At 48.9% G+C, this 20,224-nt stretch overlaps 1 long non-coding RNA gene across 1 annotated transcript in view; it reads left to right on the forward strand.

The window, feature by feature from the left end:
• The first annotated feature begins 688 nt into the window (after nucleotides 1–688).
• The window catches only part of LOC139234737 (uncharacterized), a 147,924-nt gene continuing 128,388 nt past the window's right edge, over nucleotides 689–20,224 (forward strand). The window contains exon 1 of the long non-coding RNA XR_011588334.1: nucleotides 689–794. This is a non-coding gene — a long non-coding RNA (uncharacterized lncRNA). The remainder of the gene's footprint in view (nucleotides 795–20,224) is intronic.

The raw sequence follows: 20,224 nt of genomic DNA on the forward strand, positions 1-20,224 counted from the left end.
GCGGTCTCTAAATGTCTGCCATTGCCCATCCACAGTCAACCCCCTAAGTATCATTCGCCAATCTATCCTAGCCAATTCACGCCTCATACCTTCAAAGTTACCCTTCTTTAAGTTCTGGACCATGGTCTCTGAAATTACTGTTTCATTCTCCATCCTAATGCAGAATTCCACCATATTATGGTCACTCTTCCCCAAGGGGCCTCGCACAATGAGATTGCTAATTAATCCTCTCTCATTACACAACACCCAGTCTAAGATGGCCTCCCCCCTAGTTGGTTCCTCAACATATTGGTCTAGAAAACCATCCCTTATGCACTCCAGGAAATCCTCCTCCACCGTATTGCTTCCAGTTTGGCTAGCCCAATCTATGTGCATATTAAAGTCACCCATTATAACTGCTACACCTTTATTGCATGCACCATGAAGAGGTCATTGCAATTACAGTTGCAGACATCACATGATTGGACCTCATGATTGGATGTCACATGACCAGATGTCATGTGGTCATATATCAGATGATCAGAAGTCATGTGGTCAAGGTGTCACGTGATCAAACCATCAGGCACGCCTCCCCCCAGAGCTGGCAATCCTAGGCCCAGACCAACATGGTGACTCTTAACTTGCCCCCTGAGGTGGCCGGGCAAAGCATTGAGTTATATAAACCACGATAAGTGGTCAAGAAGAAACCCGCCATCACCTTCTCAGAGAAACTAGGGATGGGCAATAAATGCCAGGATTTCTAGCAATGCCCACAGCCTAAGAACAAGTAATTAAAAAAACACAGATCAACGGAGGTAAGTGAAAGTGTTAAAAATAGGAGCTTATCAGAAATTGAAAGGACACTGAAATTGTTTTGAAGGTGTGTGGAAGCTCCGACATTGTTCTTTTTACACTGTGAGACCTTGAAGGTTGTGGGCTCAAGCCAGAGACTTGAGCAGAAAAATATAGGCTGACACTCCCAGTGCAGTACTGAGGGAGTGCAGCACTGTTGGAGGTACCATCTTTCAGATGTAACATTAAACCGAGACACCATCTGCTCTTTCAGAGGGACGCAAAAGATCCCACGGCACTATTTCGAAGAAGAGCAGGGGAGTTCTCCCTGGTGTCCTGGCCAATATTTATCCCTCAATCAACATCTTAAAATAGATGATCTGGTCATTGTCACATTGCTGTGTGTGGGAGCTTGCTGTGTGCATATTGGCTGCTGCGTTTCCTACATTACAACAGTGACTGCACATTTAAAAGTACTTCATTGGCTGTAAAGCGCTTTGGGTCATCTGGTGGTCGTCAAAGGTGCTATATAAATGCAAGTCTTTTCTTGTTCTTTTCAGCGAATAATCAAAACTGGTGGGTGATTGAGAATTCTGCCTCTCCCTTTTCAGTTGGCCTCATGATCCCACCTCAGCCAAGCGAAAGTTTTAGCCCAACAGTTAAGAAATGAGGTGACTCACGGCCACAGCTGTCGTTGATCTAGTCTGTAGATAATGGGCCAGTGCCAGGGCTTGTCGGCAAGTCTGCAGCTTACTGATAAGCACATCGAGCAGCATGTGCCGCACATCGTTTAGAGAGAGTTCCTCTTTACACAGGATGGCTCTCCCCTCTCTCTCTCTCTCTCTCTCTCTCTGTGCCTGTCAGATTGCCAGCTCCTTCGTGCATGCAGGAAAGCACAAACCATTCTCTGTCGTTTCAGTGAGCTTGGGGTGTATGCTGTTCACTGAGTGAAGTTTATACTTAGCAAATGCGCCAGTTCCTGAGAGAAAAGAAAGACTTGCATTTATATGGCACCTTTCACGACCACCGGACGTCTCAAAGTGCTTTACAGCCAATGAAGTACTTTTGGAGTGTAGTCACTGTTGTAATGTAGGAAATGCAGCAGCCAATTTGCGCACAGCAAGCTCCCACACACAGCGATATGATAATAAAAACATAATAATAGGAGCAGGAGTAGACCAAACGGCCTCTCGAGCCTGCTCCGCCATTGAATACAATCATGGACTTAGGTCCACTTCCCTGCTCACTCCCCATAGCCCTTTAATCCCTCATCTGTCTATCTCTGTCTTAAATTTATTCTATGTCCCAGCTTCCACAGCTCTCTGAGGCAGCAAATTCCACAGATCCACAACCCTCTGAGAGAAGAAATTTCTCCTCATCTTAGTTTTGAATGGGCGGCCACTTATTCTAAGATCATGCCCTCTAGTTCTAGTCTCCCCTATCAGTGGAAACATTCTCTCTGCATCCACCTTGTCAAGCTCCCTCATAATCTTATATGTTTCGATAAGATCACCTCTCATTCTTCTGAATTCCAATAAGTAGAGGCCCAACCTCCTCAATCTTTCTTCATGAGTCAACCCCTTCATCTCCGGAATCAACCTAGTGAACCTTCTCTGAACTGGCTCCAAAGTAAGTATATCCTTTCATAAATATGGAAACCAAAACTGCACGCAGTATTCCAGGTGTGGCCTCACTAATACTTTGTATAACTGTAGCAAGACTTTCCTGCTTTTATACTCTATCTCCTTTGCAATAAAGGCCAAGATTCCATTGGCCTTCCTGATCACTTGCTGTACCTGCGTACTAATCAGATAATCTGTTTTTGTTATGTTGATTGAGGGATAAATATTCGTCCTAGGACACCGGAGAGAACTCCCCTGCTCTTCATCGAAACAATGCCATGGGATCTTTTACGTCCACGAAAGAAGGATGAGCTGTGCTTGTAAATGTGAAGCTATCTAATTAAATAGCATGCTAATGACACACAGCATTTGTACAACCCTGGTAGCCTGGATATACATAGTTGGGGCTCAGCTGGGAAGTCTTGCTACAGTTGTACAGGGTATTTATTGGTGAGGCCACACCTGGAATACTGCGTGCAATTTTGGTTTTCATATTTGCGAAAGGATATACTTGCTTTGGAAGCAGTTCAGAGAAGGTTCACAAGGTTGATTCCGGAGGTGAGGGGGTTGACTTATGAAGATAGGTTGAGTAGGTTGGGCCTTTACTCATTGGAATTCAGAAGACTGAGAGGTGATCTTATTGAAACGTATAAGATTATGAGGGGGCTCGACAAGGTGGATGCAGAGAGGATGTTTCCGCTGATCGGGGAGACTAGAAGTAGAGGACATGATCTTAGAATAAGTGGCTGCCCATTCAAAACTGGGCTGAGGAGGAATTTCTTCTCTCAGAGGGTTGTAAATCTGTGGAATTCACTGTCTTACACATTGGTTGGGTTTGCATGCATAACACCTACCACCCCAGCTTTCTCACCCACGTATCCTCCCTGCTATCCTTCTTAAGCCTCTGCACTCAGTGACTCCTCATCCTCGGTCATTTCAATCTACAGCTCAACTCCCCCTTATCCATTCTCTTCCGATTTCACTGCCCTCCTGTGGTCCCTTACATACTCCTACTCATCATGGTCGCCTCTTCTACTGTGCAACCTCGCACACCTGTGGGAGAACTAAAGGTCACCTGTGCACCCTGGGCAAGTAGGTATAAAAGGCAATCCACCATGCTGCTTCCTCACTTTGGAGTTACGTTTAAAGAGACCAAGGTCACAATGGTTTGAGCTTACAACACAGTCTTGTGGAGTTATTCTGAACATAACAATTGGCGATGAGTTACAGATCACGAACTTTCACGCGGTAATGGCTGCCATTGGTATTATTGAGAGATTTGTTGAGGGTGATGATTGGGAAGCCTTCGTTGAGCGTTGTGACCAGTACTTCGTGGCCAACGAGCTGGACACTGCTGAGACGGCGGTCAAGCGCAGGGCGATTCTCCTCACCGTATGTGGGTCTTTGAGATGTGGTCTCGTCAAACATCTGCTGGCACCGGTCAAACCAACGGACAAGGCTTACACAGAGCTGTGCACGCTGGTTCTGGAACACTTCAAGCCGAAGGAGAGCATCCTAATGGCCAGGTATCGCTTTTATACGCACCATCGCTCCGAGGGCCAGAACGTGGCGAGCTTTGTCGCCGACCTAAGACGCCTTGTGGGACCGTGCGAATTTGCCGGATCTTTGGGGGAAGTGTTGTGGGACTTTTTCTTGCTTGGAATAGGCCATGAGGTCATTCTTTGCAAGCTGCTGTCTGCCGAATCCCTAGATCTGAGCAAGGCCATCACGATAGCCCAGGCTTTCATATCCACGAGGGACAACACAAAACAGGTATCTTCACAGCATCGAAGCTCACCAGCAAGTACTGTGCATAAAATAATGCATTCGGCAGCCAGAACTGCAAATGGCAGGGCCTACACGACCGCAGAGGCCAGGCCTAGGGTGACTCAAAGGCTGCTGAGGGGTGTGAATGCATATTCGATTAACACCATATTGGCGCTACGGGGGCAGTCATAGAGCCCATCAATTTCGATTCAAGCACTATGTGTGCAAGGGCTGTGGAACAATGGGGCACCTCCAGCGAATGTGCAAACGACCTCTGACTCACCACGTGGCAGAGTCAGCAGAGGACGACCAATCCAGCGTGGATCATGCTGAACGAGCAGGAGAGGCAACTCAACCTGAGGATGATGAGTAAATATATGGGGTACACACCTTCATCACCAAACGCCCTCTGATAATGTTAAAAGTTAAAATTAACGGCTTTCCAGTCTCCATGGATTTGGACACGGGGGCGAGTCAATCAATCATGTGCCACAAGGCTTTTGAGAAACTGTAAGGAACAAAGCACAGAGGCCAAAACAGAGCCTGATTCACACAACGCTGCGCACTTACACCAAAGAAATTATACCTGTTATTGGCAGTGCGGCAGTGAAAGTATTGTACGACGGAATGGTGCATGATTTACCACTATGGATTGTACCAGGCGATGGCCCAATGCTGTTCAGCAGAAGCTGGCTAGAAAAGATCCGATGGAACTGGGACGACATCAAAGCACTGTCTTCGGTGGATGACGCCTCGTGCGCCCAGGTGCTAAACAAATTCCCGGCGTTATTTGAGCCAGGCACCGGCAACTTCACAGGCGCAAAGGTGCTGATAAATCTTGTTCCTGGGGCATGGCCTGTTCATCACAAGGCCCGAGCAGTCCCATATATGATGCGAGAGAAAGTCGAGATCGAGTTGGACAGACTTCAACGAGAGGGAATCATATCGCCAGTCGAGTTCAACGAGTGGGCCAGTCCAGTCATGCCGGTGCTAAAGAGCGATGGGACGGTCAGAATCTGTGGGGACTACAAGGTAACGATAAACCGAGTCTCGTTACAGGACCAGTACCCACTACCTAAAGCAGAGGGCCTATTAGCAACGCTAGCAGGCGGAAAGTCGTTCACCAAGCTAGATCTAACGTCTGCTTACATGACACGGGAGCTGGCTGAACCGGCAAAGAAATTGACGTGCATCAACACGCGCAAAGGACTGTTTGTGTACCACAGATGCCCCTTTGGGATTCGCTCAGCTGCAGCCATCTTCCAGAGGAACATGGAGAGTCTGCTGAAATCAGTCCATGCACCATGGTGTTCCAAGACGACATCTTGATCATTGGTCACAACACCATCGAACACTTGCACAACCTGGAAGAGGTTCTAAAGCGACTGGACAGAGTGGGACTCAGGCTGAAACGCTCCAAGTCTGTTTTCCTGGCGTCAAAGGTTGAATTTTTGGGGAGAAAGATTGCGGCAGACGGCATCAGACCCACGGACTCCAAGACAGAGGCCATCAAGGATGCACCCAGACCACAGAATGTGACGGAGTGCGTTCGTTCCTGGGACTCTTCAACTATTTTGGTAACTTTCTACCGGGGTTGAGCACTTTGCTGGAACCTTTGCATTTATTGCTACGTAAGGGTGATGACTGGGTTTGGGGTAAATCTCAAGAGACAGCCTTTAATAAGGCCAGAAACCTGCTATGCTCGAACAAGTTACTTGTATTGCATGACCCATGTAAACGTTTAGTACTAGCTTGTGATGCGTTATCGTACGGGGTCGGTTGTGTGTTACAGCAAGCAAATGTGTCAGGCAGCCGGTTACATATGTGTCCAGAAGTTTATCCAAGGCTGAAAGATCCTACAGTATGGTTGAGAAAGAAGCATTAGCATATGTATACGGGGTGTAAGAAAATGTACCAATATCTATTTGGTCTCCGGTTCGAGCTCGAAATCGACCACAAACCGCTTACTTCACAGCTCTCAGAAAGCAAAGGTATCAACACCAATGCTTCGACCCGCATCCAAAGATGGGCACTAACATTGTCTGCGTATGACTATGTAATCCGCCACAGACCAGGCACTGAGAACTGCGCTGACGCCCTCAGTCAGCTACCATTACTCACCACTGGGGTGGAAATGGCGCAACCCGTAGTCTTGCTTCTGGTAATGGATGCTTTTGCGAGCGAATGGTCACCGTTCACGACTCGCCAGATCAGGACCTGGACTAGCCAAAACCCTGTGCTATCACTAGTGAAAAGCTGCATCCTTAATGGGAGCTGGTTGGTGCTTCCCGGGAAATGCATGATGAAATTAAACTGTTCCACCGACGTAAGGATGAATTGTCCATCCAACCGGATTGTCTCCTATGGGGAAATCACATGGTTTTGCAAAAAAAGGCAGGGAAACGTTTATACGTGACCTACACAGTACCCACCTAGGCATAGTCATGATGAAGGCTATTTGCCAGGTCGCACGTTTGGTGGCCCGGCATTGACTCCGAATTGGAGTCATGCGTACACCACTGAGCCTGTGATCCAAATCGTGGTCCAGGGTCCACGTAGATTTTGCTGGCCCTTTTCTAGGAAAGATGTTTCTAGTAGCAGTGGACATTTACTCTAACTGGATTGAATGTATAATAATGTCATCATGTACGTCCACTGCCACCATTGAAAGCCCCAGGGCCATGTTCGCCATCCATGGTTTGCCTGACGTCCTTGTTAGTGACAATGGACCGTGTTTCACCAGCTCGGAATTCAATGAGTTCATGACCTGCAATGTCCACAATGGACCTCTCTGATGTCAGAATGGACTGCTCTGATGTCACAACAAAACGCTCTGAAGTCGCAACAATTTCCTCATGACATAGAACATAAGAACATAAGAATTAGGAACAGGAGTAGGCCATCTAGCCCCTCGAGCCTGCTCCGCCATTCAACAAGATCATGGCTGATCTGGTCGTGGACTCAGCTCCACTTACCCGCCCTCTCCCCGTAACCCTTAATTCCCTTATTGCTTAAAAATCTATCTATCTTTGACTTGAAAACATTCAATGAGCCAGCCTCAACTGCTTCCTTAAGCAGCTTCAATCCCTGACACCAACAGCAACAATGTTCATTTACATAGCGCCTTTAATGTAGTAAAACAACCCAAGGTGCTTCACAGCAGGGTTATAAGACGAAACAGATAAATTTGATACCCAGTGTTAAGGAGCGTCTTATGGAGGAAAGAGAGGTAGAGAGGTTTAGGGAGTGAGTTCCAGAGCTTAGGACCCAGGCAGCTGAAGGCACGGCCACCGATGGTTGAGCGATTATAATCAGGGATGCTCAAGATATCAGAATTTGAGGAGCGCAGACATCTCGGGGGTTGTGAGGCTGGAGGAGATTACAGAGATAGGGAGGCGTTTGTAAACAAGGATGAAAATTTTGAAATCGAGACATGAACATCTCAATTTGGAGGCAATACTGCTGGAAATAACTGTCCTACACTCCCATTTCTACATCTTTTGTCACAAGTACTTTGAGTGTCTGTGGTGCGATGGGTTCTTTATTAAGCAGAAAGAGCTGGTGAATCCAATTTAGTTGCAGAGGGTTGTGAATGTTGCCTTGTCCATATGGTCTGTATCTCAGGTCCGGCCCTTCATCCCCACCACCCCCTTAAACTGCCACAAACAGCTGGCCGGCCTTATATGGGCACATGACCCCGGGTCGCATCACAACTAACCTCACAATGAAAACCATGACAACACAGAAACCGCAGGGGTGGACAAAACTCCGCAGAGGGGTGCAAACTGTGCATTTGTGGGTGAGAGAGCAACGAGAGGCGAACTGAAAGACAAGCGTGTTCATCAAATCCATCCAAACCTTGGAAGGTCACCAGAGAGCTGATTGGAAGCACTGTGCAAAGGAACGGCGTTAATTATTGGAGAGAAAGAGGTCAGAGAGGACAGAGCGTTCCAAGCAGAGATCTGATTTCTGACGGTCAGTGATTGAAACCGTCTTTAATTGATCATTAATCACAGAAATTACTTGGTTAAAACGTTTATTCAAACTGAGGAACAGGAGAATTTTGAGTAAAGAACAGGACCGAGCTGCAGAGAGCAGATCCGACAGCTGAGTGAGAGGGCAGTAATAATCTCTAATACTGAAGGGAGCAATTGTAAGCTTCCACTGGGGCTGTGCAAAGACTGCTAAAATGTATTGCAACGCAGAGTCATTCTCAGCTCTCGCGTATTATACAGGGTTATACAGGGTATTTATTAGTGAGGTCACACCTGGAGTACTGCATGCAGTTTTGGTTTTCATATTTACAAAAGGCTATACTTGCTTTGGAGGCAGTTCAGAGAAGGTTCACAAGGTTCATTCCGGAGATGAGGGGGTTGATATGAGGATAGGTTGAGTAGGTTGGGCCTCTACTCATTGGAATTCAGAAGAATGAGAGGTGATGTTATCGAAACATATAAGATTATGAGGGGGCTCGACAAGGTGGATGCAGAGAGGATGTTTCCACTGTTAGGGGAGGCTAGAAGTAGAGGACATGATCTTAGAATAAGGGGCCGCCCATTTAAAACTGAGATGAGGAGGAATTTCTTCTCTCAGAAGGTTGTAAATCCTTGGAATTTGCTGCCTCAGTGAGCTGTGGAAGCTGGGACATTGAATAAATTTAAGACAGAGATAGATAGTTTCTTAACCGATAAGGCGATAAGGGGTTATGGGAAGTGGGCGGGGAAGTGAACCTGAGTCCATGATCGGATCAGTCATGATCATATTAAATGGCGGAGCAGGCTCGAGGGGCCATATGGCCTACTTCTGCTCCTATTTCTTATGTTCTTATGTTCTCTCTCCGTCTCTCCCTTCCATGCAGGGCATTTGTCGAGGCAGCCCTCTGAGACTCGGGCCCTGGACCCTCAGGTCTCGGCTTGTGAGCACTGTATACATTTCCTGGTTGACCTGCCTGTGGATCTTCTGCCATGTATTCCACGCCTTTAGTCAGGCTGTGCCCACGAGTAAGTGTGACGTTAGGCCCCATGTCACCATGTGTAACTGGATACCCAACACAGCCAACGACTGTAATATTGGGCAGTCGCTTGCAAAATAACCACGCCAGGATATGCTAGCGTATGGTATCTTAAACCATGTAAACTAGTCGGGATCCTAATGAGTTAGTTAGTGGCAAGTGGCAAGTGGCACATAAGGCAACCCGTTTCTTCCACTGCTGTCTGTCCAGAGTAGGTGCTACACAATGGCACATGTTTCATTGATAATTGGTTCGCAAGATCCTAAAAATGCACTGGCAGGATAGGCGCACCAACGTCAGTGTCCTCTCTCAGGCCAACATCCACAGCATCGAAGGAAGCATTGACCACGCTCGATCAGCTCCGATGGACGGCCCGCATGCCCGATGCTGGACTCCCAAAGCAAGCGCTCGACTCAGAGCTCCGTCATGACAAGCGAGCCCCAGGAGGGCGGAGAAAACGCTTCAAGGACACCCTCAAAGTCTCTTTGAAAAAATGTAACATCCCCATCGATACCTGGGAATCCCTGGCCCAAGACTGCTCAAAGTGGAGAAGAATTATCCGGGAAGGTGTCAAACACCTCGAGTCTCTTCGCCGGGAGCATGCGGAAGCCAAGTACAAACAGCGGAAAGAGCGCACGACAACCCAAGCACCCCACCCGCCCATCCCTCCAACCACCATCTGCCTCACCTGTGACAGAGACTGTAGGTCCTGCATTGGTCTCATCAGTCACCCGAGAACTCATATGAGTGTGGAAGCAAGTCACCCTCGACTCCGAGGGACTGCCTATGAAGAAGAAGCAGAGGAGAGGTATAGTCCTGTATCTGACTAGCTACCAACCATACAGGAGTGAAATCCGAAATCATGTTTTTAACGCAGAAGGTACCAGAGATCTGGAACTTCCTCCCACAAAAGGCGATGGATTTTAGGATAATTGGAGATTTCAGGACTGAGATAGATGTTTGATAGTTAAGGGTATGAAGACATATGGAGCAACGGTGAGTAAATGAAGTTGAGGTACAGATCAGCCATGATCTAATTGAATGGCGAAGCAAACCAGAGGGGCCGAATGGGCCCCTCCTGTTCCTGATGTTCCTATAGTCCGGTAAGAGAGAGTTTTTTTGCAAGAGGTGGACACAGCTGGAAATGGGGTTGCAAGATGATAGGGGGTTATGGGTGATTCAATGAATTGGTCAGAGATGGCCTTGTCAGTGATTGAGACCATGGAAATAGTGAGGCCAGGAGAGGTGGCACAGTACAAGAGGTGGCCGTGGTGGGTAGGAGTATGTAAGGGACAACAGGAGGGCAGTGAAATCGGAAGAGAAAGGATAAGGGGGAGTTGAGCTGGAGATTGAAATGACCGAGGATGAGGAGTCACTGAGTGCAGAGTCTGAAGGTGGATAGCAGGGAGGATATGTGGGCGAGAAACCTGGGGTGGTAGGTGCTATGTATGCAAACCTCACCAATGTGTAAGACTTGTCACCAGGGGGCACACCTGTGGGAGACCTAAGGGTCACCTGTGCACCCTGGGCAAGCAGGTATAAAAGGCAATCCACCATGCTGCTTCCTCACTTTGGAGTTACATTAAAGAGACCAAGGTCACAATGGTTTGAGCTTACAACACAGTCTTGTGGAGTTATTCTGAACATAATAATTGGCGATGAGTTACAGATCACGAACTTTCACGTGGTAATGGGTGCCGTTGGTATTATTGAGAGATTTGTTGAGGGTGATGATTGGGAAGCCTTCATTGAGCGTCGTGACCAGTACTTCGTGGCCAACAAGTTGGACACTGCTGAGATGGCGATCAAGCGCAGGGCGATTCTCCTCACCGTATGTAGGTCTTCGATATATGACCTCGTCAAAAATCTGCTGCCACCGGTCAAACCAACAGACAAGACTTACACAGAGCTGTGCGCGCTGGTTCTGGAAAACCTCAAGCCGAAGGAGAGCATCCTAATGGCCAGGTATCGCTTTTATACGCACCATCGCTCCGAGGGCCAGAACGTGATGAGCTTTGTTGCCAACCTAAGACGCCTTGCCGGACCGTGCGAATTTACTGGATCTTTGGAGGAAATGTTATGGGACTTTTTCGTGCTTGGAATAGGCCACGAGGTCATTCTTCGCTGTCTGCCGAATCCCTAGATCTGAGCAAGGCCATCACGATAGCCCAGGCTTTCATATCCACGAGCGACAAATCAAAACAGGTATCTTCACAGAATTAAAGCTCACCGGCAAGTACTGTACATAAAATATTCCTTTCAGCAGGCAGAACTGTACATGGTAGGGCCTACACGACCGCAGAAGCCAGGCCTAGGGTGACTCAGAGGCTGCTGTGGGGTGTGAATGTGTATCCATTAACACCATGCTGGCGCTGCGGGGGCAGTCATAGAGCCCATCAATGTCGATTCAAGCACTATGTGTGCAAGGGCTGTGGAACAAAGGGGCACCTCCAGCGAATGTGCAAACGACCTCTGACTCACTACGTGGCAGAGTCAGCAGATGAGCCAGGCATCGGCAACTTCACAGGCAGCAAGGTGCAGATCCGTCTTGTTCCTAGGGCATGGCCCGTTCATCACAAGGCACGAGCAGTCCCATATATGATGCAAGAGAAAGTTGAGATTGAGCTGGACAGACTTCAACGAAAGGGAATCATATCGCCAGTGGAGTTCAACGAGTAGGCCAGTCCAATCATGCCGGTGCTAAAGCGTGATGGGACTGTCAGAATCTGCAGAGAGTACAAGGTGATGATCAACCGAGTCTCATTACAGGACCAGTACCCGCTACCTAAAGCGGAGGACCTATTCGCAATGCTAGCAGGCGGAAAGTCGTTCACCAAGCTAGATCTAACGTCTGCTTACATGACACAGGAGCTGGCTGAACCGGCAAAGAAATTGACGTGCATCAACACGCACAAAGGACTGTTCGTGTACCACAGATGCCCCTTTGAGATTCGCTCGGCTGCGGCCATCTTCCAGAGGAACAAGGAGAGTCTGCTGAAATCGGTTCCATGCACCGTGGTGTTCCAAGACAACATCTTGATCACTGGTTGCAACACCACCGAACACTTGCACAACCTGGAAGAGGTTCTAAAGCGACTGGACAGAGTGGGACTCAGGCTGAAATGCTCCAGGTGTGTTTTCCTGGCGCCAGAGGTCGAATTTCTGGGTAGAAAGATTGCGGCAGACGGCATCAGACCCGCAGACTCCAAGACAGAGGCCATCAAGAATGCACCCAGTCCACAGAATGTGACGGAGCTGCATTCGTTCCTGGGACTCCTCAACTAACTTTCTACCGGGGTTGAGCACTTTGTTGGAACCCTTGCATTTATTGCTGCGTAAGGGTGACGACTGGGTTTGGGGTGAATCTCAAGAGACAGCCTTTAATAAGGCCAGAAACCTGCTATACTCTTAACAAGTTATTTATATTGTTTGACCCGTGTAAACATTTAGTACTAGCTTGTGATGCGTCATCGTACGGGGTTGGGTGTGTGTTACAGCAAGCCAATGTGTCAGGCAAACTGCAACCGGTTGCATATGTGTCCAGAAGTTTATCCAAGGCTGTAAGAGCCTACAGTATGGTTGAGAAAGAAGCGTTAGCATGTGTATACGGGGTTAAGAAAATGCACCAATACCTATTTGGTCTCCAGTTCAAGCTCGAAACCGACCACAAACTGCTTACTTCACTGCTCTCAGAAAGCAAAGGTATCAACACCAATGCTTCATCCCACATCCAAAGATGGGCACTAACATTGTCTGCGTATGACTATGTAATCCGCCACAGACCAGGCACTGAGAACTGCGCTGACGCCCTCAGTCGGCTACCATTGCTCACCACTGGGGTGGAAATGGCGCAACCCCCAGACTTGCTTCTGGTAATGAATGCTTTTGAGAGCGAGGGGTCACCTGTCATGGCTCGCCAGATCAGGACCTGGACTAACCAAGACCCTGTGCTATCACTAGTGAAAAGCTACATCCTTAATGGGAGCTGGTCGGTGGTTCCCAGGAAAATGCAAGATGAAATTAAGCCGTTCCACTGACGTAAGGTTAAATTGTCCATCCAACCGGATTCTCTCCTATGGGGGAATCTCGTGGTTTTGCGAAGAAAAGACTGGGAAACGTTTATATGCGATCTACACAGTACACACCCAGGCAGAGTCATGATGAAGGCTATCGCCAGGTCGCATGTTTGGTGGCCCGGCATTGACTCTGAATTGGAGTCATGCGTACACCAATGCAACACTTGCTCACAGTTGAGCAACGCAGCCAGGGAGGCCCCACTGAGCCTGTGGTCATGGCCCTCCAAATCGTGATCCAGGTTCCATGTCGATTTTGCTGCCCCTTTTCTATGAAAGATGTTTCTAGTAGCAGTTGACGCTTACTCTAAATGGATTGAATGTATAATAATGTCATCATGTACGTCCACTGCCACCATTGAAAGCCTCAGGGCCGTGTTCGCCACTCATGGTTTGCCCAACGTCCCTGTTAGTGACAATGGACCGTGTTTCACCAGCTCAGAATTCAACGAGTTCATGACCTGCAATGGCATTAAGCATGTCAGGTGTGCCCCATTTAAGTCTGCATCCAATGGTCAAGCGGAACGGGCAGTCCGAACCATCAAGTAGAGCTTGAAACGCATAATGGACGGCTCCTTGCAGACCCAGTTATCTCGGGTCCTGCTCAGCTACCGGACGCGCCCCCACTCGCTCACCGGGGTTCCCCCTGCAGAACTATTAATGAAGAGAGCACTCAAAACCAGGTTCTCCTTAGTCCACCCGGATCTCAATGATCACGTAGAAACCCGGCGGCACCGGCCTAACGTGTACCACGATCGCGCGGCTGTATCGCGTGACATTGAGCTTAATGATCCTTTGTTTGTTCTCAGTTACCATCATGGTCCCAAATGGATTGCTGACACTGTTTTAGCCAAGGAGGGGAAATAGAGTGTTTGTTGTTAAACTGTTGAATGGGTAAACGTGCAGAAAACACTTGGATCAGACCAAACTGTGATTCACTGACAACCAAGAAAAGTTTGAAGAAGACTTTACAATCTATGATCCACCAACACACACTCAACCAGCAATCGACCTCGCTATCAACCACAAGGATGAGCCCACCGTGCCCGACAGTCCGATCAGACCAGCCGCGCGGCCGTACAACAATGCCCCGACCGACTCACCCAGGCCAGGACTTCGACTAAGGCGATCGACCCGGGAACGCAGAGCGCCAGATCGCCTCAACCTGTAAATAACTTGTACATAAGACTTTGCGGTGGGGAGTGATGTTTTGTATGCAAACCTCACCAATGTGTAAGATTTGCCACTAGGGGGCATTCCTGTGGGAGACCTAAGGGTCACCTGTGCACCCTGGGCAAGCAGCTTTAAAAGGCAATCCACCAAACTGCTTCCTCACTTTGGAGTTAGATTAAAGAGACCAAGGTCACAATGGTTTGAACTTACAACACAGTCTTGTGGAGTTATTCTGAACATAATAATTGGTGATGAGTTACAGATCACGAACTTTCACACCGCAATGGCTGCCGTTGGTATTCTTGAGAGATTGATTGAGGGTGATAATTGGGAAGCCTTCGATGAGCGTTGTGACCAGTACTTCGTGGCCAACGAGCTGGACACTGCTGAGATGGCGGTCAAGCGCAGGGCGATTCTCCTCACTGTATGTGGGTCTTTGATATATGGCCTCGTCAAAAATCTGCCGCCACCGGTCAAACCAAAGGACAAGGCTTACACAGAGCTGTGCACGCTGGTTCTGGAACACCTCAAGCTGAAGGAGAGCATCCTAATGGCTAGGTATCGCTTTTACACGCACCATCGCTCCGAGGGTCAGAACGTGGCGAGCTTTGTCGCCGACCTAAGACGCCTTGTGGGACTGTGCGAATTTACTGGATCTTTGGAGGAAATGTTATGGGACTTTTTCGTGCTTGGAATAGGCCACGAGGTCATTCTTCGTTGTCTGCCGAATCCCTAGATCTGAGCAAGGCCATCACGATAGCCCAGGCTTTCATATCCATGAGTGACAACACAAAGCAGGTATCTTCATAGATTCAAAGCTCACTGTGCAAAAAATAATGCCTTCAGCAGGCAGAACTGTACATGGTAGGGCCTACACGACCGCAGAGGCCAGGCCTAGGGTGACTCAGAGGCCGCTGTGGGGTGTGAATGCGTATCCATTAACACCATGTTGGCACTGTGGGGGCAGTCATAGAGCCCATCAATGTACATACCTTCACCACCAAAAGCCCTCCGATAATGTTAAAAGTTAAACTTAACGGCTTTCCCGTCTCCATGGAATTGGACACGGGGGCGAGTCAATCAATCATGAGCCAGAAGGCTTTTGAGAAACTGTGGGGCAACAAGGCACAGAGGCCAAAACTGAGCCCGATTCACACAACACTGCGCACTTACACCAAAGAGCTCATATCTGTTATCGGCAGTGCGGCAGTGAAAGTATCGTACGACAGAATGGTGCATGATTTACCACTATGGATTGTACCAGGCGATGGCCCAATGCTGTTCGGCAGAAGCTGGCTAGGAAAGATCCGATGGAACTGGGACGACACCAAAGCACTGTCTTCGGTGGATGACGCCTCGTGCGCCCAGGTGCTAAACAAATTCCCGGCGTTATTTGAGCCAGGCATCGGCAACTTCACAGGCACCAAGGTGCAGATCCATCTTGTTCCTGGGGCACGGCCCGTTCATCACAAGGCCTGAGCAGTCCCATATATGATGCGAGAGAAAGTCGAGATCGAGTTGGACAGACTTCAATGAAAGGGAATCATATCGCCAGTCTAGTTGAACGAGTGGGCCAGTCCAATCGTGCCGGTGCTAAAGAGCGATGGGACGGTCAGAATCTGTGGGGACTACAAGGTAACGATCAACCGAGTCTCGTTACAGAACCAGTACCCACTACCTAAAGCGGAGGACCTATTCGCAACGCTAGCAGGGAGAAAGTCATTCACCAAGCTAGATCTAACGTCTGCTTACATGACACAAGAGCTGGCTGAACCGGCAAAGAAATTGACGTGCATCAACACGCACAAAGGACTGTTCATATACCACAGATGCCCCTTTGGGATTCGTTCAGTTGCAGCCATCTCCCAGAGGAACATGGAGAGTCTGCTGAAATCAGTTCCATGCACCGTGGTGTTCCAAGACAACATCTTGATCACTGGTCGCAACACCGCCGGACAGTTGCACAACCTGGAGGAGGTCCAAAAGTGACTGGACAGAGTGGGACTCCGGCTGAAATGCTCCAAGTGTGTTTTCCTGGCTCCAGAGGTCGAATTTCTAAGGAGAAAGATTGCGGCAGGTGGCATCAGATTCACAGACTCCAAAACGGAGGCCATCAAGAATGCACCCAGACCACAGAATGTGACGGAGCTGTGTTCGTTCCTGGGACTCCTCAACTATTTTGGGAACTTTCTACCGGGGTAGAGCACTTTGCTGGGTGACGACTGGATTTGGGGTAAATCTCAAGAGACAGCCTTTAATAAGGCCAGAAACCTGCTATGCTCTAATAAGTCACTTGTATTGTATGACCCATGTAAACGTTTAGTACTAGCTTGTGATGCGGCATCGTACGGAGTCGATTGTGTGTTACAGCAAGCAAATGTGTCAGGCAACCGATTGCATATACGTCCAGAAGTTTATCCAAGACTAAAAGAGCCTACAGTGAGATTGAGAAAGAAGCGTTAGCATGTGTATACGGGGTTAAGAAAATGCACCAATACCTATTTGGTCTCCGGTTCGAGCTCAAAACCGACCACAAACCGCTGAGTTCACTGCTCTCAGAAAGCAAAGTTATCAACACCAATGCTTCGACCCGCATTCAAAGATGGGCACTGTCATGTATCTCACATTACTGTATATAACTATCTTACCATGCTATACATGACTGTAACCGGATATGACCTGTAACAATAAGCATACCTTACCGCCAGGGGTGCACTTGCAGGAGACACTCCATACCTGTCCCACTGAGTTATATAAAGGGAGGTCTCAGGCAAGTGCAGCATTGGAGAGCTGGAATTAAAGGTGCAGGTCCTGAGTGACCTTGACTTCAGCATGTGTCTCGTGTGAGTCAGAACTTAACAGTTACGGGATCACAGAATCCACAGAATGGCTACCAACAGCTCAGATGAGAAATACAATGCTGGAGACAATTGGGATGACTTTACAGAAAGGCTCCAGCAAAGCTTTGTGACCAAAGACTGGCTGGGAGACGATAAGGCAGACAAGAGAAGAGCCCATCTCTTGACCAGCTGTGGCTCGAAAACATACGTTTTAATGAAAGATCTGCCGGAAACAATGGAAACGGTCTGTGTTGGAGATGTGGGGGAAGGCACTCAACCAGAGAGTGTCGATTTCAGCATGCCGTTTGCAGAAACTGCAACTGCACAGGGCATCTGGCTCACATGTGCAGAAAAACAGCAGCTCGGCTGGTATACGAATCGGAAGGGTTGGCAAGCGGACCAGAAGACGGTTGGAACAGCGCACGGGACGCCGAGGTACAGCGGGTTAACACGATCAATGTCCATTGTTCTTACACCAAGACACCTCCAATTATGATGACGGTTCTACTCAACGGGATACCCGTCAACATGGAACTGGACATGGGGGCCAGTCAATCCCTCATGAGCGTTCAACAATTTGAACAGCTGTGGCCGCACAAAAGCAACAGACCAAAACTCACAAAGATCGACACCAAACTAAGGAGCTATACTAAAGAAATCGTCCCAGTCCTTGGCAGCGCCATGCTCTCAGTCACACACAAAGGGATGGTGAACCGACTTTCCCTGTGGATTGTCCGCTGGGATCTCCCAGCCCTGTTAAGGAGAAGCTGGTCAGCAGAACTTAATTGGAAATGGGATGATGTTCACACCATGTCGTCAGAGGAACGGACCTCCTGCTCAACAGTTCTAAGCCGTTTTGAACATCTCTTTCAGCCAGGTGTGGGCACCTTCAAAGGGGCTAAAGTTAGAATCTACATCACACACAATGCCAGACCGGTCCATCACAAGGCTAGAGCTGTGCCTTATGTGATGAGGGAAAAGATTGAAAACTAACTGGACCGGCTTCTGCGGGAAGGCATAATTTCTCCCGTGGAATTCAGTGACTGGGCAAGCGCCATCGTCCCCGTCATGAAGCCTGATGGATCTGTGCGAATCTGTGGGGATTACAAGTCTACCATAAACAGAATCTCCCTACAGGACCAATACCCGCTGCCCAGAGCGGAGGACCTATTTGCCACATTGGCTGGAGGAAAATCTTTCTCGAAACTTGACCTCACATCTGCGTATATGACGCAAGAACTGACTGAAGAGTCTAAGCTACTCACCACCATCAACACACATCGAGGCCTTTTTGTGTGCAATCGATGCCCATTCGGCATCAGGTCGGCAGCTGCTATATTCCAGCGCAACATGGAGAGTCTGCTCAAGTCCATCCCGGGGACGGTTGTGTTTCAAGATGACATACTCATCACGGGCAGGGACACCGACTCTCATCTCCGCAATCTTGAGGAAGTATTAAGTCGATTGGATCAAGTAGGCCTAAGAGTTAAGAAATCCAAGTGTCTGTTTCTCGTGCCTGAGGTTGAATTTTTGGGCAGAAGGATTGCCGCTGATGGAATCCGCCCAACCGAATCCAAAACCGAAGCGATTTGCCTGGCACCCAGGCCCCGGAATGTCTCAGAACTGCGCGCCTTTCTCGGGCTACTCAATTACTTTGGGAACTTTATGCAGAACTTGAGCACGCTGCTGGAGCCTCTCCACATGCTACTCAGAAAGGGGTGCGATTGGTTTTGGGGGGACGCCCAAGAAAAAGCCTTCAATAAGGCACGCAATCTTCTGTGTTCCAAGAGTGTTTTAGCCTTTTTTGACCCAGGTAAAAAGTTAGTCTTTACGTGTGATGCGTCAGCGTACGGTGTCGGGTGCGTTTTACAGCACGTCAATGATGCGGGTAAATTGCAGCAGCCCGTTGCTTATGCCTCCAGGTCACTTTCGCGGGCGGAGCGCGGGTACGGTATGGTTGAGAAGGAGGCGATCGCGTAAGTGTACGGTGTCAAAAAAATGCACCAATACCTTTTCGGGGCCAAGTTTGCGTTAGAAACCGACCACAAACTCCTCACGTCCCTACTATCCGAGTGCAAGGCAATCAACGGCAACGCCTCGGCGCGCATTCAGCGGTGGGCACTCATGCTGGCGGCTTACGACTACACAATAAGGCACAGACCAGGCACAGACAACTGTGCCGACGCGCTTAGCAGGCTACCCCTGGCGACCACAGAAGGGTCCGACGAACAGGACTGCGAGATGGTCATGGCAATCAATGCCTTTGAATCCACAGGTTCACCCATGACGGCTCACCAAATCAGAGCCTGGACGACCAGCGACCCCACGTTATCTCTAGTTAACAGATGCGTTTTAACCGGTGACTGGGCAGAGGCTCGCGATGCTTGCCCCGAGGAGGTCAAACCCTTCCATAGGCGCATGCATGAACTCTCACTACAGGCAGACTGCCTGATGTGGGGCAGCCGAGTTGTTATGCCCTTACGAGGCAGGGAGGTGTTTGTCCGGAAGCTCCATCGCGAGCACCCGGGGATCGTCGTTATGAAGGCCATAGCCAGATCTCATGTCTGGTGGCCTGGCATTGACATGGACTTGGAGCTCTGCGTCCGTCGGTGCACCATTTGTGCCCAACTCAGTAATGCCCCCAGGGAGGCCCCCCCTAAGCCCCTGGCCCTGGCCCACCAAACCATGTTTGTGGGTGTATGTAGACTATGCGGGCCCATTCATGGGCAAAATGTTCCTCGCAGTCGTTGATGCATTTTCAAAATGGATCGAGTGCACCATTTTAAACTCGAGCACTACCTCAACCACTGTGGAGAGCCTTAGAACGATATTTGCAATGCACAGCATTCCTGACATATTGGTCAGTGATAATGGTCCGTGCTTCACCAGCGCAGAATTTCACGATTTTATAGTCGACCACGGCATAAATCGTGTTAAGACGGCACCTTTCAAGCCGGCCTCCAATGG

The sequence above is a fragment of the Pristiophorus japonicus genome, chromosome 22, assembly GCF_044704955.1.
Source record: "Pristiophorus japonicus isolate sPriJap1 chromosome 22, sPriJap1.hap1, whole genome shotgun sequence".
Classification (NCBI taxonomy): domain Eukaryota; kingdom Metazoa; phylum Chordata; class Chondrichthyes; family Pristiophoridae; genus Pristiophorus; species Pristiophorus japonicus.